The sequence below is a fragment of the Bos taurus genome, chromosome 25, assembly GCF_002263795.3.
Source record: "Bos taurus isolate L1 Dominette 01449 registration number 42190680 breed Hereford chromosome 25, ARS-UCD2.0, whole genome shotgun sequence".
Classification (NCBI taxonomy): domain Eukaryota; kingdom Metazoa; phylum Chordata; class Mammalia; order Artiodactyla; family Bovidae; genus Bos; species Bos taurus.
Genome location: NC_037352.1, coordinates 35139286 through 35164410, shown reverse-complemented (window position 1 = coordinate 35164410; position 25125 = coordinate 35139286). Strand labels below are relative to the sequence as shown.

Below are 25125 nucleotides of genomic sequence, written 5' to 3'. Positions count from 1 at the left end.
AAGCGTCAGGTGGTCTTTCAGCTATCTGCCCCTCCTGAGCTGAGTCAAACAGGAGAGGGATCTCTTGAGGATGGGAGGGTGGGGCTCACCCCACCCCAGCCCACCCCCACACTTTCTCTCTGCTCACTTCTTTTTGGAACTGCTTTGGGTATTCAGAAGATTAATTTTATGTTTGTACAAAGCAGGGGATTAGAAGGGGAGGAGACTGAAGTTCTGTAGGTTGTTAGGAAAACACTGTCTTAGACTGGTAAAATCGCTCTGGATACAAGTTACAGTTGAATGCCCTACTTAGCACCAACAACCCGGGGCTTTTCGTTGTCAGTAATTTGCTCTTATGTTCTGCAGTCTCAGAACCTAAACCCTTGGGCTCTAGGATGTTAAAAGACACAGTGTGGTGGGGTGGCCTCCATCCCTCAGGGCAGGGAGAGTGGGGTGTCCAACCACCACCCCTGTTCTTGCCAGGGTCTGGGCTGCAACCTCAGACAGAATTCTTCCACGGGGTCCACCGGCTCCTCTGTCCCCTGCTGCCTCCTGTATCACTCCTCAAGGAACCAGGGGAGCGAGTGCGGCTCAGAGATGGCACAGGCTCACCCCAGTATGCACAGCAAGTTGCTGACTCCAGGTCCAGGGCTCCTTCTCTGAGCTTCCACTTGCTCTTTAAGATCAAGGTGGTGGGAGATGCTGGACCACAGCAGGACTTTCTGCGGGGAGTTGGTGGGGGTGGGCCTGGGAGACACAGCTCATGCCATCCAACATCCTATCCTTTTTTTAAACAGCTTTGGTTGCTGTTGTTCAGTTGCCATGGACTGCAGCACACCAGCTCCTCTGTCCTTCACTATCTCCCGGAGTTTGCTCAGCTTCATGTCCGCTGAGTCAGTAATGCTATCTAACCATCCCATCCTCTGCTCCCAGCTTCTCCTGTTGCCTTCAATCTTCCCCAGCATCAGGCTCTTTTCCAATGAGTTGGTCCTTCGCATCGGGTGGCCAAGTAACAGCTTTATTGAGATATAATTCACATACCATACAATTCACCCATTAAAAAAATGTAAAATTCAAGAGCTTTTAGTATATTCACACTGTTGGGCAACCATTGCTACAATTGAATTTAGATCATTTCTATCACCCCCAAAAGAAACTCTATACTTTTTAGCAGTTACCCTCCAAGCCCTCCCCGTGGTTGCCTGAGCCTTCCCCAGCCCTTGCCAATTGCTAGTCTATTTTCTGTCTCTATGGATTTGCCAACTCTGGACATTTCATGTAAAAGAAATCTTATAGTACTTGGTCTTTGACTGCCTTCATTCACTTAGCATGACGTTTTTGAGGTTCATCCATGTTGTAGTATTGAACAGTACTTCATTGCTTCTTATGGCTGCGTAAAACCCCATGGTGTGGATACACCATGCCTAGCTTATCCGTTTACCCACTGACAGACATTTGTGTTGTTTCTGCATTGGGGCTATTATGAATCATCCTGCTGTGAATATACGGGTACAAGTTTTTGAGTGGATGCCTGTTTCCACTTCTCTTGGGTGATTCGATTCATAAAAGAAGAGAAAGGAGCAGACCAGAAGTGTTTTAAATGAATCTGAGGATGGGTGATAGGAAGGGCAGGTAGGCAGACTTCCTTGGTGGCCCAGTGTTTAAGACTTTGCCTTCTAATGCAGGGGGGTACATGTTCGACCCCTGGTCAGGGAGCTAAAATCCCACATGCCTCGTGGGCAAAAAACCAAAACACAAAACAGGAAAAATTCAATAAAGACTTTAAAAATGGTCCACATCAAAAAAAAATTTTTTTAAGTTCAAGCAGGAAAAATCACAAAGGGTAAGGTAGCCTTGGCAGGCTTCCTGGAGGAGGAAGCGCTCCACTGGGGCTTAGAGGAGAGATGTGAATTAGAGAACGTGAACTAGAGGAAGAAGCTGGGGAAGGCAGCCCTTATGGCAGAAACAGCCTCAGCAAAGGCAGGGAGAGGAGGTGATGAGGGCCCTATCCTAGTACCCCGAAGTATTGGACAAAGCCTTGGACCCAGAACTGTGGGAGGTGTGGGGCCCTCCCTGGACAGGCAGCATCAGCAGCACCTGGGAACTTACTAGAAAAGCAGATTCTCAGGCTCCACTCCAATCTGCTGAATCAGAGACACTGGGGATAGGGCGCAGACTGATAACTCTTTCCAGTGTGAGACCCACTGCTATAGATGCTGTGGGCTAAGGCATCACACCTAGGTATGAATGGCATAGAGGGAGAGAGGAAAAAGAACTAGGACGCCATCACTGTGGCTCCAGCCCCTGTCCACTCCCAGCCCCGAATCACAGCTTCCAAGCCCTATCTTTGCCCACATGGCTCCCTCCCCTGGGGGATGTGTCCCATGTTTTAGGATGTGGCCTAAGGCTTACCTCTTCTTTGTCATGTATCATCCCACCACCAGCTGACCACTAGCCCTTTCTCTGTGCTCCAATCCCCACCCAATCCCAACCCACCCAGTCTTTATATCCTCTGCAGGGGCCAGTGTGAGCAGGGCATACAGCAGGTGCATTACACAGATCACAAACCAGGAAAGAGTCAATGAATCAATGATCCCTGGAGGCTCTGGGGATGCGTCCTCTGTCTGCGTGCTGGTGTCTTGGCTGTTCACGCTGGCTGAGAACTCCCCATCCAGACCAGGAAGGATGACCCAGCAATTCCCACCACCACACAGATGACTCTCACAGTCACGCATGTCCAGAGGAGCCAGGCATACTATGGTACTGTGCGATCCCATTTATCTGCGCATTTATCACCACATCCCTGGTGACTCAGATAGTAAAGAACCTGCCTGCAATGCAGGAGACCTGGGTTCAATCCCTGGGTCAGGAAGACCTCCTGGAGAAGGGAAAGGCTACCCATTCCAGTATTCTTGCTTGGAAAATTCCACAGACAGAGGAACCTGGTGGGCTACAGAGCAAGGGCTCACAAAGAATTGGACAGGACTGAGTGATTAGCACTTTCACTTTCCACACTGGTATGTGCACAGGAGAGAGTGGATCTGATTTTCAGACAGATCAGCAGTGATGTTGGGAATGAACTGAGACACTCAAGAAGTTTTCCTGGAGGGAGAAGATTGGGGTGGAGGGCAGGGAAGACCAGGCTGCTGTCGGCACACATCTGCAGAATGCCCAAGAAAGAGAAGTAGACTGACAGGTCTGGGACCTCAGATGGCTGAGCCATCAGCAATGGGTTGATGCTACAGACAGAGTTGGATTCAAATAAGGAAGTCCACTTGATGGAGTGAGTTCCCCCCAGGGGAGGTGTATAAGTAGAGACTGAGCCTCCACCCAGCTGGGATGGTTTGGCAGGATTCCTTCATGGGATGAGAATCCTCCAGTCCTGAAATTCTAAGAAAAGGAGATGAAGAACAGGAACAACGTGAAGGAAGGTAGAGCAAAACAGGGCCCAAGGCAAGAAAGGAGATGCTGCAACAGCAGCTGCTGGAACAGCGGCTCAAGATGGAAACATGCCCTTATTTGTGGGGAGTTTGTTTCAGCAAATGAGAGACAGTGATGGTGACCAGGCTGTCTTCTGAGATGAATACCATCTGGGAAAAAAATACCAAATTCAACAGGACTCATTTCTTCCCCCCACAAATGAACTAAGCCAAGTTTTGTGCCCATTCCGATTTATCTGTTTAGAAAGAAGCTCTTTCTTTCCAGGAGCTGGACCGTCCTTTGGCCAGACGAGGGCTCATGACCACAGAGAAGTTCCATGTCTGAGGCTTTTCGGTTAAATGACATTTCTTGTGAAATGTATCAGCTCACACAGAGTAAATTAAATGTATAGGTATGGTTTATCTGATAAACATGATCTTGCACCCAAGTACCTATTCCCTGGATTAAGAGCTAGAATATTACAAGAACCTTAGAAGCCCCCTGTGTGACTTTGAGGGCAACCACTGTTCTAAACTTCGGTTTAATTACTCCCTTGCTTTCCTTTAAAACCACCTACAGTTCAGTTCAGTTCAGTTGCTCAATCATGTCTGACTTTTTGCGACCCCATGGACTTCAGCATGCCAGGCTTCCCTATCCATCCCCAACTCCAGGAGCTTTCTCAAACTCATGTCCATTGAGTCGGTGATGCCATCCAACCATCTCATCCTCTGTTGTCCCCTTCTCCTCCTGCCTCCAATCTTTCCCAGCATCAGGTCTTTTCCAATGAGTCAGTTCTTTGCATCAGGTGGCCAAAGGGATACATGTAGGCCAAAACCACCTATCTGTATCCCCAAGTAGCATGTTTTTTATTTTGCTTGCCCATGACCTTAAATGAACTCATACTGCATACGTATTTCTATGACTTTCTTCTTTTGCCAAATTTTGCTTAGAGGTTTATTTACATTGATGTGTGTAACTTTGTGTGTGCTGTTATGTCCAACTCTTTGCAACCCATGGACTGTAGCCTGCCAGGCTCCTCTGTCCATGGGAATTTTCCAGGCAAAGAATACTTGACTGGATTGCTGCTTCCTCCTCCAGGGGATCTTCCCGACCCAGGGATACAATGCATGTCTTCTGCATCTCCTGCATTGGTAGGTGGTTTTTCTACTGCTGAGCCATCAGGGAAACCCCTACGTAACTATATTTACTTTGTTTTTATTCTCCATAGTATCTTACTCCATGAATATGGATATTTTTGACTGACGTGAATTGAAGACATTTAAAAAAAATTGTTAAAGCATATGGGTTTTCTTGTTATCTACTTATTATTTATTGGTAAGTTAATTTTACTGTGGTTCTAGAACAGTCTTACAATACACATCCTTTGAAATGTGTTGAAGCTAGCTTTATGAACTAATGTGTGGTCATTTCATAAATATTCATGTGCCTTGAAAAATATAAATATTCCCCTCTGGTTGGGTATTTAATACAATGTTCTCTGTGTATCCGCTTGACCAAGTTTGTGATATATATATACCATTAAATCTTTTAAATACTTTCTGATTTTTATCTACTTGACTTATTGATTATTATAGGCAATAATTTTAACTGTCCCATATCATGTTGGACTTTTATATTCCCTGTTATATCTCTCTATTCTGGCCTTAAATATTTTAGGCTATGTTATTAATGCATTAAAAAAATAAGAGTTTGGGACTTGCCTGGCGGTCCAGTGGTTAGCACTTCACCTTCCAACCTGCAGGGGATGCAAGTTTGATCCCTGGTTGGGGAGCTAAAACCCCACATGCCTCGCGGCCAAGAAAACACACACACACACACACACACACACACTTATATGGGCTTCTCTTGTGGCTCAGCTGATAAAGAATCTGCCTGCAATGCAGGAGACCTGGACTCGATCCCTGGGTTGGGAAGATCCCCAGGAGAAGGCAAAGGCAACCCACTGCAGTATTCTGGCCTGGAGAATTCCATGGACCGTATTTTCACCAGAGAGCATTTGCATTCCTCAAGCACAACCAGATTTTATCTTATAAAGGTCTGGCAGATGGGACTTCCCTGGCTGCCCAGTGAGTAACACTTCACCTTCCAATGTAGGGGATGTCGGTTGGATCCCTGGTTGTGGAGCTGAGTCCCTGCAGCCAAGAAAAAAAAAAATCAAAACATAGAACAGAAACAATATGGTAACAAATTTAATAAAGATTTTTTAAATGGGCCACATTAGAAAAAAACTTAAAAAAAAAAAACTGGTCCGGCTGAATTTTCACGTATCTGAAAATGTCTTTATCTCCTTGCTGTTGCTCAGTTACTAAGTCCTGTCTGACTCTTTGTGATCCCATGAACTGCAGCATGGCACGCCAGGCTTCCCTGTCGTTCATCTCCTATTCAGGCTGAATATAGAATTGATTCATTCATTCAGCATATACTCATTTAGGGGCCTACTGCATGCCAGGACATATTCTAGGGATTCGGGATGCCTCAGCGAAGAAAACTCCAAAACTTCCTGCCTTTGAAGATCTTACCTTCTAGAAGACAAGGCAGGGATAAGAAACAAAGAGGACAAACCAAGTGTCTTGTATATTACAGAGTGAAAACCCACATCAAAAAGAAAAGAGCAAGATGAGGGAAGTCAGGTATGCCTGCAGAAGAGACGGTGGTCAGAGCAGACCTCTGCGGAAGTGACTTGTGAATGAATATCTGAAGGAAGAGTATTCCAGTTGGTGCAAAGGACTAGTGCAAAAATCCCAAGACGAGAGTGTGGTTGGCACATTCAAGGAACAGCAAGGCAGACTTCCCTGGTGCTCCAGTGGTTAAGACTCTCAGTGCAGGGGGCACGGGTTCAATCCCTGGTTGTGGAACTAAGATCCCACAAGCCTCAGTGAAAGTGAAAGTCGCTCAGCCGTGTCTGACTCTTTGCGACCCCATGGACTATAGAGACCATGGAATTCTCCAGGCCAGAATACAAGTAGGTAGCCTTTCCCTTCTCCCGGGGATCTTCCCAACCCAGGAATCCACATGTCTCAAGGTGTGGCCAAAAAAAAAAAAATCCAAGGAACAGCAAAGAAGCCAGAGTGGACAGAACGCAGTGTGTGAGGGGAAAGGACTGAGAGGCAGTCAGAGCTAACAGAGGGTCTTGCAGCTTTTGTAAAGGCTTTGAGCCAAGTGAGCAGTACTGTAACATTTCAAGCAAAATGACATTTATCTGAGTTTTTGTAATGATCCTTCTGCCTGCTGTGCTGATAGATAAAAGTAGTTTTATTTCAGCACATTGAAAATACTATTTTCCACTGCCCTCTCACTTCCATTGTTGCCGTTGAGTAGTTAAGAGGCCCCAGGAGATTCTGGGGTGCTGGTGGGAGACCCAAGTGGGGAACACATCCTCCTCCCCCATGGGCCTTGTAGCTGGAAGTCCCTGGGTTCTGCTGGGCTCCCCCTCCTGGCCCCAACTGGAGCCATCTGGGCCCATCATCTGCACCCCACTCATGCCTTGTCAGCCCTGGGGAGGAGGGGGCCACCTATAAAAAGTCTATTGATGACCATCATTCACTTCTCCTACCTGGAATTTGGGAGTGGGGCTGGGGCATGGGGAGCAAGTGAGAAGTAGGGGGCCGGGGAGGCTTGGAGCACAAGCAGCCCCTCCCTTCTGGCCAGCCCACCCCTGAGGACTCTGCAGAGGGACCTTATTAGTGACTGGAAAGCTGGCCCTGCCATCTCCCCAGGCTTCACAGGAGCTGAGAGGTGGAAGCCACGGCCTGACCGTCTTCCTGCAATCTGTCATTATCCCTTCCCTCGCCCGCTCCCACCACCAGGTAATTCCATTGTTAATTAAAATCCTGCAGCCTTTAATAACACAGCTCATAATTGCTGTTTTCACTAGACCTGGATTGGCTATGCAGGCCTTGAGGGGACCTGGGCTTTTGTTTCCTGAGCCTGACTTTGGCAGAGCTGCTCCAGTTGTATATTCACCCACTCAGATGCAGCCAAGTGTCCCCCTGGCTTCAATGGTGGGACGAGGAGCACCAGTGTCCCCCAGCCTGGAGGCCACCCCAGAAACCCCTTGATGTGTCCCAGGGAGAGAGGTTAAGGCAGGAGGCAAGGCTCCAAGGTGTCAGCCCCAGCAACACAGCCTGGGCGAAGACTAGATCCTGAACATCCAGTGGGCCCATGCAGGCCTCCCACTGAGCTTCTTCACGTGTGGCCAAGCTCATTCGCATCCCCACCTCCTCCGAGGCTCCCACTGCTCCAATTCCCTGTTATGCAAGTGAGGAAGCTGAAGATCAGAGAGGGAGGAGACTTTCCTGAGGCCACACAGCAGGCAGGCAGCAGAGTCAGGGGCCTGGTGTCCAGACCCGCCGTTCCTCCCTCCCGGCTTACTCTCCCCTTTCTTGCTCACAGCCTCCACATCCTTTCCCTCCCTCCCAGCTCACTCCCACTCCCCGCAGCCCTCCTCCTCTTAGGTGATCATTCTGGGAGAGGACCTGGGGGCCGGGATTGGGGAATGGGAAGGGGACCAGAGGACCATGGTTCGGGGTCACAAAGTCCCAAGGCAGGGGGAGGGGGACCCTGTGGCCACAGTGGAGCCAGGACAGCTACCCTCATGACCCACCGAGTGGGTGCTCTACTGCCCACTCCAAGTCTCTTTAAGGTCCAAAGGACCACCCCCACTGGTTGGGAAAGTGTTCCTTTGCTGAGAAGAGCCACACCACCCGAGGCCAGATCCTTGCCTGGAGCAGCCCGTGCCATGAGTGATGGGTGCAGGGTGGCGAAGGCCCAGCCCCAGCGAGGAGGTCCTGCAGGCTGACTGATGTCCGCCTGCAACTCCCAGCTCTCCCTCTGTGCCCCCCGCTTCTATCCCCCGACCGGGGTGCTGATTCCTGAAGCATCCCTATTAAACTCCCCCCACAACACACACACACACACATACACACACCCCATCCAGAACCCACTTTCAGGGACCCTGACCTTCTAGAACCATCCTTCCATGTGGAATTCCGGGTCTTGCTCTCTTCCCTCTGCCCATCCCTACTCCCTCCTTTCCCCAGAACCCCAGACCCGCCACCCCACTGTCTGTTACCCCAGCCCAGCTCATGCTCCTGGCTCCTCTGCCCCCTCAGAAGGGACGACACTGCCATCAAGCTAGAAACACCACCAGGCACCCCTGTCGAGAGTCTCCGGAGATCAAGGACCCCTCAGTGGCCTTCATAGCTCCGAGGTCTGCTGTACCACTCTCATCTTGGAGATGAAGGAGCATCGTGTGCACAGCTGGAACACGTCAGCACTCAGGCCGCAGCTGGTTGTCATCCAGCACCCAGCTCACAGCTGCCTCGGCCGACCTCCTAAAACAGCCTCCCTTGCTGCTGGCTTTGTGAAAAAATCAGCCTCTTCACTCCCCTGCCCTCGCTGGTGCCTTGGAGGGAGAATCACGTTTCCCAAGGACTTCTTTCATTCATTCACTCCCCCTATTCATTCATTCACTCATTCATTCATTCAACAAATACATTTTGAGCCTCTACCTTTTACCTGACACTGTGCTTGGTGCTGGGGGCACCTTGGTGAAGAAGATGGACAAAGTCCTTATCCTCTCGGAGCTTATATTCTGTGGAGGGAGACACACAATAAACACGATAAATAAGTAAAACAAATATACGCTGGGTCAGGCACTTCCCTGGTGGCCCAGTGGTTGAGAATCCGCCTTGCAGTGCAGAGGACGTGGGTTCAGTCCCTGGATGGGGAACTAAGAGCCCACATGCCGTGGAGCAACTAAGTCTGTGCACAGAAACTGCTGAGCCCACACGCCACAACTAGGGAGTCTGTGAGCTGCAACAAAAGATCCCACATGATGCAATGAAGATCCTGTGTGCTGCAGCTAAGACCCAATGCAGCCAAACAAATAAGTAAGCAAATATTTTATATACGTACATACACACACGAGGTCAGATAGTGGTAAGTGCCAAGGAGAGAAAGGGGGACTGAAAGCCTTGGGGTGGGGCCAAGAGGGTGACAAGACAGCATGACCAAGGGAGGCCCCACGGGGAAGGGGACATTCAGCTAAGGGGTGCAAGGCCCACTGGCGAACGACGGGGCATGTGGAGCCCTTTTCCTGGGCTCTTGGTGGGGGTGGGGACGCTCCTCCACGCAGGGTCTGAGCAGAGTAGATGGCCACCCCACCACGCCCCTACTTGTCTATCCAGTGGTCCTGATCACGTGGCCAGCAGGGCTCAGGGCCACCCCCCCAGGGGAGGCAGCCTGTGAGAAGGCAGAAAGCCCCCTTGTTCCTGGGGGGACAGCCAGGCTCCCTAACTCTAAGCTCTGCCCAAGCCCAACTCCCCACCCTGGAGGCCCTTCCTAGCCCCAGGACCTCGGGTGTCTCCTAGCGCAAAAATACCTGCGTGCTCCTTGAAGAGATGACTGGGTGTTGGCAGAACCCAGAGACCCCACACAAAGGGAACCACTTGCCCAGAGATGACGTATGTTCCCCAGAGCAGATTCGAGCGGGCCCCAACTACTGGCTTCAACCAGGGCCCCTAGGGCCTGTGGAAGACATACCTGGTCAAGGTCGTCCTGGGCAGAGTTCCTGGGAAAACCCGACCGTCAGCACATGCCACAGATGCAATTAGCTGGCCTCCATGTCCTTCTCTCTGTCAGGCACCCAGCCAGGGACAAGGCCCAGGCCCAGGCTAGATCACTATGGCCTGCCACTAGAGACCTTTGGTGAATCTGTGCTGGCCGCCCTCTCTGATGGCCAAAAGGAATGGGAGATAAATGGGCATTTATTCTCCCCACTATGTGACCAAAACACGTCTCTTTGGCTCTTTATATGTGGAGGAAAGCCTGAGGAAGAGCCAAACGGAGGACTGAAAACATGACCAATACAAAACAAACTGCACAGGCTCCTTTGGAACTGAGCTGACCCTGGGAGGTGTCTGAATTCACAAAATTCTTAGGACTATCGAAAGTGTTAGTCACTCAGTCATGTCCAACTCTCTGCGACCCCATGGACTGTAGCCCGCCAGGCTCCTCTGTCGGTGGAATTCTCCAGGCAAGAATATTAAAGTGGGTTGTTATTTCCTTCTCCAAGGGATCTTCCCGACCCAGGGATTGAACCTAGGTCTTCTGCATTGCAGGCATATTCTTTACCGTCTGAGCCATGAGGGAAGCCCCTAGTGGACTATAGGGAAGTGATTGTTATTACTATTTTTACTTTTTGGCCATGTCATGTAGCGTGCAGGATCCTAGCTCCCTGACCAGGGATCAAACCCTTCACCCCTGCAGTGGTAGCTCCGAGTCTTAACCGCTGAACTCCCAAAAAAGACTTTCTTGTTTTTTTTGGCCATACTGTGCAACATGTAGGATCTTAGTTTCCTGACCAGGGATCAAAGCTGGGACCCCTGCATCAGCTGATTGCTGCTGCTGCTGCTGCTAAGTCACTTCAGTCGTGTCCAACTCTGTGCGACCCCATAGACGGCAGCCCACCAGGCTCCTCTGTCCCTGGGATTCTCCAGGCAAGAACACTGGAATGGGTTGCCATTGCCTTCTCCAATGCATAAAAGTGAAAAGTGAAAGTGAAGTCGCTCAATCGTGCCCGACTCTTAGCGACCCCATGAACTGCAGCCTACCAGGCTCCTCCGTCCATGGGATTTTCCAGGCAAGAGCTACTGGAGTGGGTTGCCATTGCCTTCTCCGAAGAACAACATTACTCAATGCTAAACCCAGGTCTGAGTAATCCAGAAAGATCAGCTGCCTATGAGGGATCACACTTGCAGTTACCTGTGTCCTGATCCAGGTTCCACGACACAGAGCTCAGAGAGAATAACTCACAGCCCGTGCTGCCCATGTGCATTGTCCTCAAAGGAGAGTCCACTCAGCAGCATGATGTGAATGCAGGGGTTCGATCATCCTCCCCACCATCAACACAGAGCTGTAGGGCCTGCCCTCAAAACTTGCAAGGTTTTGAGATTAGTGACGTTAATTCCATCTGCAACCTTTTTTCTCCCTTGCCACCGAAGGTGACATCTTCACAGGTTCCTGGGAATAGTACACGGGCATCTTTATGGGACAGATTAGGGAAACAGTATTATTCTACCCACCACACCCACTTTCTTTACTGGGTGGTTATTAAATTGATGAGTTTGGGGAATTCCCTGGTTGTCTGGTGGTTAGGACTTGGTGTTTTCACTGCTGAGGCCTGGGTTCAATCCCTGGTTGGGGAACTAAGATCCCATAAGCCCTGTGGTGTGGCCGAAGAAATGAGTTTGAGTGATGAGAGCCTCAAGCACAGTGACCATCAAAAACTGATGTCTGGGACTTCCCTGGTGGTCCAGTGGCTAAGACTCTGCACTCCCAATGCAGGGAATCTGGGTTTGATCCCTGGTTGGGGAACTATGTCCCTCACCCCACAACTAAAGATCCCACATGCCACAACTAAGACTCAATGCAGCTAAGTAAATAGATAAATATTTTTAAAGTAGATATTTAATAAGTGGCGCCCCTGGGTATTTGTTTTTTACATTAAATTATTTAATAAAAAGCCATCTAGCGGGAAGTGCAAATGCAATGAGGAAATGCAAATCAAAACCACAAGGAGATATCACCTCATATTATACCTGTTAGATGCCTGTCACCAAGAAGATGAGAGAACAGGCACTGGTGGGATGTGGAGAAAAAGGAGCCTTTGCGAACCGTTGGTAGGAATGTAAATTAGTGCGGCCACTATGGGAAGCAGTATGGAGGTACTCAAAAAATTAAAAATAGAACCACCAGATGATCTAGTAATCCTGCTTTGGAGTATTTATTCAAAGAAGAAGAAAATAGGATGAAAAGATGTCTGCTCCTCTGTTCATTGCAGTGATGTTCACAATAGCCAAGACCTGGGAAAATCTAAGTGTCCACCAATGTGTGAAAATCACTCAGTCATGTCCAACTCTTTGTGACCCCATAGATTATACAGTCCATGGAATTCTCCAGGCCAGAATACTGGAGTGGGTAGCCTTTTCCTTCTCCAGGGGATCTCCCCAACCCAGGGATTGAAACCAGGTCTCCCACATTGCAGGTGGGTTCTTTACCAGTTGAGCCACAAGGGAAGCCCAAGAGTACTGGAGTGGGTAGCCTATCCCTTCTCCAGGGGATCTTCCCGACCCGGGAATCAAACCAGGGTCTCCTGCATTGCAGGCGGATTCTTTACCAACTGAGCTATGAAGGAGGGAAGCCCACCAATGGGTGAACAATAAAGAAGATGTGATATATACAAATTATGAAATATTATTCATCCATGAGAAAGGAGGAAATCTTGCCATTTGTGACAACATGGATGAAGCTCGAGGGCATTGTGCTAAGTGAGATAAGCCAGACACAGAAGGACAAGGTGTCACTCACACATGGAATCTTAGAAAAAAAGAGTCCAACCCTCAGACACAGAGTAGAAAAGTAGTTGCTGGGGTAAATAAGGAGAGATTAGTAAAAAGGCACAAACTTTTAGCTTTAAGATGAATAAGGTCTGAGGAACTAATGAGTAACACAGCAACTGGAGTTGATAATCCTATGTTATATAATTGAAATTTGCTGAGAGTCGAACTTGAGTTCACACACACACATACACACACAGGATAAATGTGCGAGGTGATGGATGTGTTAATTAGCTAGATGGGGAGACTCCTTTCACACTGTTAGTGTGTTCCAATCACCAAGATGCATCTTATAATTTTGTTTGTCAATAATACCTCAATAAAGCTGAAGTGAAAAAAAAAGATAGAATGTGGTCACCTCACTAAAGGGATCACTTATAGGATCCATGGGGGTCTTCACTTGTGGCCCAGTGGCTAAGGATCCATGCTCCCAATATAGGGGGCCTGGGTTCTATCCCTGGTCAGGGAACTAGATCCTGAGTGCCACAACTGAAAAAGATGTCACAATTAAAGATTCCTACCTGCCATGACGAAGATGGAAGATCCTGTGTGCTTCAACAAGACCCGGTGCAGCCAAATAAATGAATAAAAATAAATATTAAAAAAAAAATGGATCTACGAGCAAGTCACCCCTGCACCCCCAAGCCCATCCCTGGTCAGCTACAGGCCTGTCCATGAGGGGGTCCCTGGGGCAAGTTCTCTCCCTTGCTAGAGACCCTCAGCCCCCTGCTAGGATACCCTCCTGGGAGGTGAGCTGGCCTGAGTCATGTGCCAGGATTTAATTAGCCCTGGACTAAAAACTCTGGAATTGCTGGGGGTGATCCAGACCTGGCATTCTCCTAAACAACCCCAGGTGCAACGGGCTGGGGGGGCCACCTCCCAGTCAGCCCAAACCAGCTGGCTCCTGGCCTCCAGAAGTGCTGGTACTTGTGGCCCACTGAGCTTTCTGGCTCTTCCTCAGGTGTTTCAAAGAACCCTGGCCTAAGTGAATTTGCTACTTGAGGTCTTGTGCACTTAAAGTGAAATTCAAGCCATTGATTCCAGGGTCTGATGTTATAGGCTTGTTTTACAAAAAACGGCATGCAAAGTCCTAGGATCCTTCAGTCCTTTTCCTTGAGAGACTGGAAGTCAGATTTCTCTTGTGAGGTATGCCCTGCATCTTCAAAGGTCTAGGGAGGAAGAACAAGTTTAGGCTCTCAAGTCCTCACTGCAGTGGCGAGCCTCCACTCCTGGCTACCATGGACAGTTGGGCAGTCTGTGCACTGCACAAATGTACCCGGTTGGGGTGTGGGAAGGGGTGGGGGAGGGGCTGAGATCCAGCCCACACTGCACTCTCCAATGGCATGCATGACCTCCAGTTGGCTCCTCCCACAGGGGGAGGCACCAAGGCCCAGTACTGGCTCGAACTCAGCTTCTCAAACTAGATATCCATCAGGGACAGTGCGTGATCCCACTGCACACCATCAGGACACTGCTTAAGCCAAATATGACACATCTCACAATTGTATTGTCACAAGTTGACAATGGCCAGTTGTATTATATGATATCTATTTTCTGTTCAAGGAGACAAGGCTATGGGTCAAAGCTTAGCTATCATTGCAATGTCAAATTTTCCACTCGATTGTCTAGACCCTTATGTTCAGTTTCTGTGCTCATCTTATCTGGACCCTACAGGCACGGGGCTTGGGGGGCAGCCCCGCCACACGCTTCGAGACACTCTTTGAGACACCCCCAGGGACACTCTGGGACCTTCTGACCTCACTTTTTGGGAGACAGTCAGAAAGCAAAGGCAGATAAAAGTTGCTAAGAGTGACCTGAGGTACTGGAGGACTGTCCAGAGGGGGAGGGCATTGAGGCCCTCTTTCTCGGCTGGTGTGGACAGGCCATCTCTGGTGTAACATGACTCTCTGGGCTTCAAAAGGCTGCCTGGCTTGTGTCTCATTTGTGAGAAGGCTGATATTTGAAACCTCCGTGTCACCCCAGAGCCCAGATGCCATAAGCAACACGAGGTGTTCTGGTGGTCTATTGCTACATAACTAGCCAGCCCCAAACACAGTGACTTTAAAAATGTTATTATTATTTTCCTCATAGTTTTATAGAGCCAACCAAGTTCATCTGGGTGAGTGGTTCTGGCCTAGGGTTGCTCATGTAGTTGCAGTTAGGTGGCAGCAGGAGTGAGAGTCCCCTGAAGACTTGACTGGGCCAGAAATTCAGGATGGTTTCTTTATTCACACATCTGGCACCTCAGTGGGGGCCTGGGCCAGATCCCTCTTCCCCTTCCCTCCCCCTCAACCCCTACCTCCTGCACCAGACTTCTCTGTGTGGTTACCTTGGACTTCCTTACAACATGGCAGTCTCAGAGTAGTCAGACTTTGAACATGGCAACTGGCTTCCCCCAGGGCAAGCCTTACCAGAGATCCAAGCGGGAGCTGCAGAGCCTTCTCTTGATGTGGGCTTAGAAGACACATAGTCAAGTTCACCACATTCTATTGGTGCCCATGGGAACAGCCCATATTCAAGGGGAGGGGCTATGACTAGCAGGAGGCATGGTTCATTGTGGGCACCATCTTTGGAGACTATCTACCACAAGGGGGTCTTCCTTACAGCAGGGGTGGGGGGATGGATGGGGGAAGAAGGCCAAAGGCAGCCAGGAAAGGACAATCTGACTGTTCCCGCTGGCTCAGAAATGAGCTGGACTTTTTCAGAAAGATCATCATTCACTAATTTCACAATTGTTCTCTGGCGCCTGCCACAGTGATAGCTCAGCAACAGCCCTGCCCTCAGGGTGCCCAGAGTCATCTATTGTCAGGAATGAAGTGAAGTGAAGTGAAGTCGTGTCCAACTCTTTGCATCCCCATGGATTGTAGCCTACCAGGCTCCTCCCTCCATGGGATTCTCCAGACAAGAATACTGGAGTGGGCTGCCATTTCCTTCTCCAGGGGATCTTCCCGAACCAGGGATTGAACCTGGGTCTCCCACATTCCAGGCAGATGCTTTAACCTCTGAGCCACCAGGGAAGCCCAAATACATGTGTCTATTTCCTATAGGAAGTTGTCCTTTAAGGTGGGAAAACAATGTGGGATATTTCCATCCTCACCATTCAATCCAAATCATTGATTAAAGATCTATATTTTTAATTAACTACAGTTCACTTTATGGTCCAGCTAATTCAGAAATGCTTGGGAATTTTGTCCTTAAGCACAATCTCAAAATTACTTAATTCACTAGCTGATTTATAGCCAGACCAATGAAGTATGCAGCTCTATATCTTTCCTTTGTGTGATTCTGACCAAGCTTTTCCCTTTTCAAGTCTTGGTTTTCTCCTGTTAGAGAAAGGATTACAGGAGGGAGGTGAGGTTAACCAGATGACTGGACTCTAAGAGACACCATCATGACCAATGGGTTCAAAATAGTAGTTAGTAGTTTAGTTGCTAAGTTGTGTCCAACTCTTACAACCCCATGGACTGTAGCCCACCAGGCTCCTCTGTCCATGGGATTCTCCAGGCAAGAATACTGGAGTGGGTTGCCATTTCCTCCTCCAGGGGATCTTCCTGACCCAGGGATCAAACTTTTGTCTCCTGCATTGCAGGCAGATTCTTTACCATCTTAGCTGCCAGGGAAGCCAAAATACTTCTATGGCCTTGGGCAAGTCCCTACCCCAGTCAGGCTCTTAACTTCCCACCTGTAAGTCAGACAAGATGACTCTAGGGTCCTTTGAGGACTATCATTCTTTAATTCAGACTCCCACCTGGACCCACTTAGGCATTTGCAAAAATGCATCTATCACCTTAGAACTGGGATTTAAGCCCAGCTGTTCAGTGCAGATTGTTACTTCCAGATCCAAGCCCCCCCAGCAGTTCAAACCATTGTGGACAGACAGACCCTGCCATGGAAACTTATCCAGAATCCATTCACTCACACCCAGCTACCACTGAGTGATGGGCCAGGCTAGGTGGCAGTCTGGTACAGGAGAAAAGATTGAGATGAGGGGTCAACCAGGCTGGGTAAAAATCCAGCTCCTACTTGGGAATGCATGCCTTGAGAAATTCCTTAACCTTTCTGAGTCTCATGTTCCCCATCTATAAAATGAAGGTCCCAATGCACACCTCCCAGGAGAAGCCCAAGGATTCGAGATCCTATCTGAGGATCTTGATGTAGTGTCTGATATTCTCCCAGCTGCACGCTGGAAAGCAACGTCTGTCTGCAAGGCAGTGGCGCTGATTCTTGTCACTGGTGCAGAGCCTTGCCTGAGATAATTTAGGAGATCTGCTCTTGGGAGGGCTCTGAGGGCAGAGCCGCCATCTCCCGTCGGCCACGGGATGGATAGGTCCCTAGCCAAGCTGGCAGGGCCATCCATGCTGCCGCCTCCAAAGATGCTCTGGGCTGTCGCACTCTCCCGCACGCCGTGCTAAAAAATGACTCCAAAGAAAAGTAAGCAGACACTCCAGGCCATAAATATTTCAGAGCGGAATGAACGTCCTTCCCCCAGCACCGACTCGCCGTATATATTATTTATAAAACCATAACTTGAGTTGAAAGGTAGTCATCTAAAGAATAGACAGTCTCGCTCAGATCTACTTGGTGGCTGGAAAAACACCCGAGATGGAGAGGAACTGGTGTCTGGGCTGATGCCACGGGAGGACGTGCGGCCCCGCCCCCCGGCTCCCGCCTCACCCAGAGGGGCAGGACTGGACCGCAGGGAGAAGCACCAGACACCAGCAAACTGCTGGGCTTCCACAGCCCAGGGCCTCCCTGGGTTTACAGGAAGTCTCCAATAAATTACAAACAAAACTCCACAAGTTAAAAAAACCTTCTAGAAAAATGGTACCGATGAACCTATTTGCAGGGCAGGAATAGAGATGCAGACGAAGAGAATGGACATGTGGGTACAGGGTTGGAAAGAGCAGGTGGGACGAATTAAGAGAGTAGCATTGACATATACACACTGCTGCTGCTGCTGCTGCTAAGTCGCTTCAGTCGTGTCCGACTCTGCGACCCCATAGATGGCAGCCTACCAGGCTCCACCGTCCCTGGGATTCTCCAGGCAAGAACACTGGAGGGGGTTGCCATTGCCTTCTCCAATGTATACACTACCATGTGTAAAACAGATAGCTGGTGAGACGCTGCTATATAGCACAGGGAGCTCAGCTCGATGCTCTGTGATGGCCTAGATGGGCAGAATGGAGGTGGGATGGGAGGAAGGTCCAAGAGGGAGGGGATATATGTATACACATAATTGATTTTCTTCACTGTACAGTAGAAACTGGGCTTCCCTGGTGGCTCAGCTGGTAAAGAATCCGCCTGCAATGCAGGAGACCTATGTTCAATCCCTGGGTTAGGAAGATCCCCTGGAGAAGGGAACAGCTACCCACTCCAGTATTCTGGCCTGGAGAATTCCATGGACTGTATAGTCTGTGGGGTCGAAAAGAGTCAGACACGACTAAGCGACTTTCACTTTCACTTTTCATAGCAGAAACTAATACAACATTGTAAAGCAATAATGTGCTTAGTCTCTCAGTCATGTCCAACTCTTTGCAACCCCATGGACTGTAGCCCACCAGGTTCCTCTGTCCATAGGGATTCTCCAGGCAAGAATACTGGAGTGGGTTGCCATGCCCTCCTCCTGGGGATCTTCCCAACCCAGGGATTGAGCCCAGGTCTCCCGCATTCCAGGCGGATTCTTCACCAGCTGAGCTACTGGGGAAGCCCAAAAAACAATTATATTCCAGTAAAAAAAATCTTCATCCACCTTTTTAGTAGGGAATGGAGTTCATCAAGAGAGAAGAGGCTGAGAAGGGCTGTTAAAAGCTAATGGGTGAGCAGAAAGAGCCCTCAACCAGGAACTGGGAGACCTGGATCCTAATTCTGGTTTCGCTTTTTCATGCTGTGACATCCGGCAATCACTGTGCCTCCTGGGCTCGATTTTCCCATCTATGAATTGGGAGGCTAAGTGGTCCATCAGTCCCAGCATCCCTGTCCTACAGCAGATGCTTGGTAACATCTTTTCTCCCTAGAAATAAAGTTCATTGGTACTTCAATCTACCCACATCAGTTCAGTTCAGTTCAGTGGCTCAGTCGTGTCCAATTCTGCAACCCCATGGAATGCAGCACGCCAGGCATCCCTGTCCATCACCAACTCCCGGAGCTTACTCAAACTCATGTCCATTGAGCCAGTGATGCCATCCAACCATCTCATCCTCTGTCATCCCCTTCTCCTCCCGCCTTCAACCTTTCCCAGCATCAAGGTCTTTTCCAATGAGTCAGTTCTTCGAATCAGGTGGCCAAAGTATTGGAATTTCAGCATCAGTCCTTCCAATGAATATTCAGGACTGATTTCCTTTAAGATGGACTGGTTGGATCCTCTTGCAGTCCAAGGGACTCTCAAGAGTTTTGTCCAACACCACAGTTCAAAAGCACTCAGCTGTCTTTATAGTCCCACTCTCACATCCATACATGATCACTGGAAAAACCATAGCTTTGACTAAATGGACTTTTGTTGGCAAAGTAATGTCTCTGCTTTTTAATATGCTGTCTAGATTGGTCATAGCTTTTCTTCCAAGCAGCAAGCATCTTTTAATTTCATGGCTGCAGTCACCATCTGCAGTGATTTTGGAGCCCCAAAAACAAAGTCTCTCACTGTTTCCATTGTTTCCCCATCTATTTGCCATGAGAGATGCCATGATCTTAGTTTTCTGAATGTTGAGTTTTAAGCCAATGTTTTTACTATCCTCTTTCACTTTCATCAAGAGGCTCTTTAGTTCTTTTTTTTTTTTTTTTTAAACTTTACATAATTGTATTAGTTTTGCCAAATATCAAAATGAATCCACCACAGGTAGTTCTTCTTTGCTTTCTGCCATAAAGGTGGTACATCACTTAAAAAATCAGCGTAGTAAAGTGTTAAGCCAGTGATGTGTACCTGTTCACACATTCATCATGAATATGGCATTTCCAAATGCAGGCTGACACTGTGCTCTTGTATTGGCCACTCAGATACCACGAGAGGCCTTGCATTTGGGAATGGGATCATCTAACTGAACAGTCTCGGTAAAATCCTGCAACGGAACAAAGGACTATCTTTCTCAATTTTCGCTGTAGTAGCTGCTTGGGAGACTCCATGTAGGTTAAAACCGTGCAAGGGGAAAAAAAATTACTGTGTATTAGGATGTAAAACACACTTCAGTTCTCAGTTCAGATCATTCTAAACAGGTTTCTCACCCAGAGGAGTATCTGGCCAGATATTTACAATTTGTGTGGGATGCAACAACCTTTCTTCGTGGAGGGGGACTGTTGGGCACACTACAGTCCCAGGAACCCCCCTCTCAGCCTTGTGATGACCGATTAAACACTCCCCTGTAGTCTAGTGGTTAAGAATCCGCCTTTTGATGCAGGGGTGGTAGCTTTGATTCCTAGTCGGGGAACTAAGATTCCACATGTCGATTCCTAGTCAGGGAACTAAGATCCCACATGCTACGGAGCAACGAAGCCTGTGCACAGCAACTGCTGAGCCAGTACACTCTGGAGCCCCTCACCGCAGCTAGCGAGTCCATGCACCGCAACTAAGACCTGATGCAGCCAAATAAACACGTATTTTTAAAAACAGTCCCATTCATTGTCCAAAACATCCCCAGGACGCATAAGCCCATGGAGAGCCACCAAATAAGCTGTTCCCAAGGCCCTTCTGCGTTTCTCTGAGCGACTGATGCCTCCCACAAATGGCTAAATGAGAAACACGAACCTTAAGGCCAAGCTGGCCACAAGGTGACCACTTCAGTTCCTGCCTTGCTGTCACATTCTGGTGGCAGCAGTGACTGGACTGTCCAGACACACCCACCACCGCTTGAATGGACGCTGGAACCAGGGTGTGTGGAAGGGATGCCTGATCCTTCCCCTACTCCACTCAGCCCACTGGGGAAGTCAGGGGGTCTGATGGGCACCCAGGAAGCAGGGACTCCAAGTCATTCAAACAGCAGTGCCGTGAGTGCTCTAGAGGAGGTGAAGGGGGCTGAGCCAGGCTCCCAGGGCTGTGAACACCGGTGTCCTGAATGGCAGCATCCAGCCTGTGGGAAAGGAGCAGAAAGGGGACAGCTGCCACAGACAGGTGACAAAGAGAGCGTGGATTTTGCCTCTGAGCACTGGCAGTGGTGAGGGCCTGTTGCTAGGTTGAATGTATATAGATGAGCCTTAACTCTTTCTTGTGTCCCAGTTGGGGAGCAGCGGGAGGGTCAGAAATGAGCTGTAATTAACTGTAAGAGTCAAGACGTCTTGAAGATAAAAGCTGTGCTCCGGAAGGTCTAGGAAGTTCCTGGGTCCTCCCTGTGAACAGACATCTCCCCCACAACCTTGCAACTGCCACATCCCATCCACAGCCCTGGGCTGCCCACCCTCCTCCAGACAGGACCAGACATGCAGAGCCCTAGGGGGCTGTCATTCAGGCCCAAGAAAGGTTCCCATTGCAACTGCCTCGGAGGGCTGGTGAGCTGGGTTTGGTTTTAATTTTTCTATTATGTGATCACTGTAGGAAATTGAGAAAACACACACAAAAAGCATGAAGATAGAAATAAACATCACCAGTAATTCCATGACTCAGACGCAGTTCCAGTTGTTAGCATTTGTGGGTTGTGTGTGCATGTGTGCACGCATCTATACATATAAATATATACATACACACACGTGTGCATGCATGCTAAGTCACTTCAGTCATGTCCGACTCTCTGTGACCCCATGGACTATAGCCCTCCAGGCTCTTCTGTCCATGGGATTCTCCAGGCGAGAATACCACAATGGGTTCCCATGCCCACATATATACATATACATAGATATGCTACAGAATAGTAAGAATGAACTTTAATTAACTTAAACTTTCCTATTTTTGCTCCCATCTAAGCTGTGGGATTCCCAGCTTCCTGTAGGAGAGTGACGGTCACCCAGGGCCGTCCCCTTGGAGACAATGAGATAGGTGAGTCACAACAGAAATGTGAGCCTCCTGGCGGAAGGAAGAGGGCTTAGGAGACCCAGAAGACCCTTCTGGCATCAAGGCTGTCCTCTGAGCCTGGGATGCACAACACTTGGGGGCTGATGAGGAAGGATCGGAATCCAATGGGGCCTCTTCGGCCACGTTATTTGACGTGAATACAGCACACTCTCACCTTCCCAGGGCTTCCCTGAGAGCTCAGTTGGTAAAGAATCCACCTGCAATTCAGGAGACCCTGGTTTGATTCCCGGGTTGCGAAGATCCAGTGGAAAAGGGATAGGCTACCCACTCCAGTATTCTTGGGTTTCCCTTGTGGCTCAGTTCAGTTCAGTCACTCAGTCGTATCCAACTCTTTGCAACCCCATGGACTGCAGCATGCCAGGCTTCCCTGTCCATCAGCAATGCCCAGAGCTTACTCAAACTCATATCCATCAAGTCGGTGATGCCATCCACCTTGTGGCTCAGCTGGTAAAGAATCCTTGGGCAATGCGGGAGACCTGAGTTTGATCCCTGGGTTGGGAAGATCCCCTGGAGAAGGGAAAGGCTACCCACTCCAGTATTCTGACCTGGAGAATTCCAGGGACTGTATAGTCCATGGGATTGCAAAGAGTCAGACACAGCTGAGCAACTTCCGCTTGTCACTCACCTCCCCAACCAGAGGTTGCCTTAACTTCCTGCCCTCTGCTGGCAGTCAGCAAACAGTCAGGGACATGGGTGTCCCCATCAGAGAGGATCTGGGTCTCTGGGAGCCACTTTGCAGCTGCCTGGTCTGTGCCAGGAACCAAGAGGGTACCAAAGCTCTGAGGGTGACACCCAGACCTGGGCTCACAGCTGCTGTAGGGGGCCAGACCCAGCCTGGAAGCCATGGAGGGACATCGCATAGCCGTGTGCCAGCATGGGGCGGCCTATGCAGCGCCTAAGGGTGGCCTTGCTGTCACACTGCTCTGTCACTCACCAGTTGTCCTCTAAGCCTCAGTTGTTCAGCAGAAAAATGGGTATAAAGACTGTGCCCACATTATCAGTGTGTATTAGGGGGACCCAATGAGACAATGCATGTAAACTGCTCCATAAACGGTCACCTTGTAATTATTCTATTGAGAATTTCCCCAGGCCTCTCCAGCCACTTTCTTATAATAAGCCCCATTTCTCTGACTCTCATCCCCCTTCTAATGTAGGACCTCAGCCCAAAACCTCACCCAGCAGCTAAAAGTGGTGCTTTCTCCCTCCTGGCTAATCCACTTATCTGCACAGGAGCCCCTTCCTCTCTGCCTGCCAGGACACCCCCATCTGCAGTCCCCATCCAGAACTGTGTCCCTGTCACCCAGGCTCTGGGCAGAGAGCTTGGTACCTCAAAATCCCACAGTTCCCCAGCCCTACTGCCCCAGCTCCAGCTGGCAGCTGCCTCTGCATGGACCAGGTCCCAGGCCAGGGACCAGGCTGGGTTCCGCTTCACCTTCACCCCCTGTTGAGACTGATGGCTCTGGGTGGGGGAGCCCATCCCCCCCATATGTTCAGCCCGCACACACTGGGACATTTTTCTGTGCCCACGGTGAACACACACCTGCCACCCCAAATCAGCCTATCAGGGTGCAGAGCAGTGGGGTATTGTGCAGGGGGAGGGGTGGGTACATGGGCTGCGAACGGTCTAGAAGATGTCTCAGAAAAAGCAGAAGGTGAGCTGGTAAGGGCCGATGCCGAGAGAGGGGTGGGCCTCCCGGGAGAGAAAGGGCACGCACCCAGGCTCCAGCCACACGCAGATGTCACCTGGCCAGCTGGGAGCACGCAAGGCCACAGCGTCCCCCAAGGAGACCCTCCCCCAGGCGCTGAAGCCTCGGGCACTCTCAGGCTTCTTAAGGTCAAGTACCTTTTTCTCTCCCCCAGCGTTTGAGAGGAAAAAGAGCACGCTGCCCCATTGAGATGCCAGGGAACAACGTCTGGCATCACCGCGTCACTTCTCGGAGAGAAAAGGCTGCCCTGTGTTTGCAATACCTGCCTTACGGGGCAGAGGTAAGAAGAAAGGGCAGAAGTGGAGGGACAAGCCCTAGACCGCAGACTGGGCTGGTGTGTGTGGCTCTGGGGCCTTCATGCGCGCACAGGCAGGCCTGATGGAATCTTCCAGACCGAGAGCATCTGTCAACGGGACGGCACGGCACATCCCAAGAGGCCTGCTCCGGCCCCAGGAACCTCCCCAACTTGCTCACAGAAGGGCTGTTCTGTTCTTCTAGCTGATAGGCATGGAAAATCATCCAGGAAACATGCTATGTGGGCACACGCCTCCTCAAATGTGTGTTTCTACCCCCAGGCCCCCGCAGGGGGACCCCTGTCCCCAGCTTAAGCCTGGATCCACCTTCCCTCGAAGTCTATCCTCAACAGCCCTCGGGCACTCTCAGAGCAGCGGCCTCAGCTCCGCCTCCGGCCCCCACCAACCTCCTCCCCATCTGGAACGACCCACCCCCCAAATTAAAGAAATAGACATAAAAAAAACTGGACGAGTTAATTTGCTAAAATGGAACGGAGTGCAATAACTGATTACATTTTTCCCCAAAGGAAACTTGAGTTAATTTGGCTGGTGACTCATATGCCAGGCTGCCAGTTACAACACACCATCCCAGACACGACTCCTCTCTGGGCCCAGCTGGCAGCCGCCCTCCCCACTCACTGTTGCGGGCCCCACTGCCCCCCTGTGAGAGGTGGGGGCTGGGGGAGCAGAGCGCCCACCAGATAGAGAGCAGTCTGTGACACTTCTGAAAGTGTGGGGCACACACATGTATGTCCATACAGAAGTATGTGCGTCTACATCACACCAGGCAGAGAAGCACACAAGTGCACACACACACACATATCCATATATGTGCTTGCGCACGCACATACACACACATGCACACTTGGGATGCCACAGTAAACTCTGAGATGGGCCACTCAGTAAATCACCCAGCGATAACCTCTGCATACCAATACTGGGGGAAATCCAATTAAAGTAACTCATTTTTAAGTCATCTCTATTTTCCCAGCATCTTAGAGATCCTGGGGGTAGAAGAGGCTAGCCAGGGTATGAATATGAAATCTGCTGAGCTTTGGGTGGAAATTTCTTGGCAGCATCCCGTGGGTAGATGGGCTTTCCTGACTGTTTGAGATGAAGGGAATATTAACACCCCACTCCATCTACCAAAATGCCCCACTTGGCCACATTTCTAATGAAAGCAGCTCCCAGCTCAGGCAGAAACCCTCAAGGCCCAATCTTGTTATTCACATGCTGTGTGACTTGGAGCAAGGTATGTACCCTCTCTGAGCCTCAATTTTTCTTTATATCTTCCACATCCTGTTGTACAATAATAT

General features: G+C 49.7%; 1 long non-coding RNA gene across 1 annotated transcript; it reads right to left on the bottom strand.

The window, feature by feature from the left end:
• Window positions 1-5425: 5425 nt before the first annotated feature.
• Window positions 5426-15296, bottom strand: LOC132343872 (uncharacterized). The gene is made up of 4 exons (XR_009492875.1): window positions 15148-15296; window positions 13340-13370; window positions 8938-9013; window positions 5426-5552 (listed from the first exon to the last, which is right to left on the bottom strand). It is a non-coding gene; the product is annotated as an uncharacterized lncRNA (long non-coding RNA).
• Between the last annotated feature and the right edge of the window lie 9829 nt (window positions 15297-25125).